Source organism: Octopus bimaculoides, chromosome 3 (genome assembly GCF_001194135.2).
Source record: "Octopus bimaculoides isolate UCB-OBI-ISO-001 chromosome 3, ASM119413v2, whole genome shotgun sequence".
Taxonomy (NCBI): Eukaryota; Metazoa; Mollusca; class Cephalopoda; order Octopoda; family Octopodidae; genus Octopus; species Octopus bimaculoides.
Window position 1 is genome coordinate 134406786 of NC_068983.1, and position 1320 is coordinate 134408105.

The 1320-nt window shown below is 36.8% G+C and overlaps 1 protein-coding gene across 2 annotated transcripts in view; it reads left to right on the plus strand.

Annotated features, from left to right (window-relative positions):
* The window catches only part of LOC106870924 (heparan sulfate glucosamine 3-O-sulfotransferase 1), a 29826-nt gene that overhangs the window by 15906 nt on the left and 12600 nt on the right, over positions 1-1320 (plus strand). The gene's annotated exons all lie outside the window — the stretch shown is intronic.

A 1320-nucleotide genomic window follows, 5' to 3' on the forward strand; every position in this document is an offset into this window, starting at 1 on the left:
ATATAAAGTAGTTGTATACTGCCAACTTAACGTAACAGTCCCAATAAGGGAATATACTACTGCTATTTAGCCCTAGGAAGCTGGACCGCTTCCTATTAGGCCTTGCCACATTTCCTGTGTCCTTATCTTTGCGAGGGGGAGACAAACTCCTCCACCCAGCTTAGGGCTAAATAGCAGTAGTATATTCCCTTATTGGGACTGTTACGTTAAGTTGGCAGTATACAACTACTTTATCGCATCACTACTGCTTAAGTATCTCTGAGAGATTTAGAAATTTATTATTTCTAATATATATATATATATATATACTGTAAATGCTTCATACTACATGCTTTATATGTGCTACTAATAGTTTCACGTACATAAGTACGTTCATCAGGAGCTGACTGAACCTGCTTATCAATCAGGTGTATCAATCAGCGCCTGTTGAACGTACTTATGTGCGTGAAACTATTAGTAGCGCAAATAATGCATGTAATGTGAAGCATATATAATTATATTAGACTCTCATTAGATGGAGTACTCTTCTTATTGATTTTTACACAAATTAATTCCGTGGGGGGGGTGCGTGCGTGTGTGTGCGTGTGTGTGTGTGTGTGTGTGTATGTGTGCGTGTGAGCATATAATTCAAATTTACTAAAAACAAAAACCGAAGAGAGGTGAGGAAACAACAAGCAGATTTGTTAGTTTGGCGCTGGGGAAGAATGGAAAAGTCTTTGATGTTTCGAGCCTACGTTGTGCTCGTCAAAAATGAGAGGGTTTATTTGTACCACCTTTCAGCTATTCTTAATAGCTTGCTTTAAGTGTTGCCCATCTCTGTCTTGTTTCATGTTATCTTGCAATAAATATTAAGTATTATTGCTTTTACTTCCATTCAATCTCCTTCATAATTCTCACTCACTCACATACTTCGTTATTTCTTCTTCTCCTGGCTATCTTTTCCCTTTTTCTCCTCTCAATCAAAATTTTCGTCCCTTTTCTTCATTTTCCAACGTCTCACCCACTTCCGTAACATACACGAACTTTCCCAGTTCTCTCTCCTTTTTCTTTCTTTCTCTCTACTTCTCTCTTTTTCTCTTTTTATCTCTATAATTCCCTCTATCATTCGCTCATTCTTTATGCATCCGTTATTTTATCACATGACCCTTTCTAATTCCCCCTTTCTCTATTACACAACTTTATCTTTTTACCTTTCATCACACCTGCCTTATTCGCACAAATTCTTCTCCTCTCGGCCTTTATATTTTTCATCCTTCTATATTTAGCAGACTTTTGACATACCACTATATCTAACAAGCTGCGTTATATATATATATATAT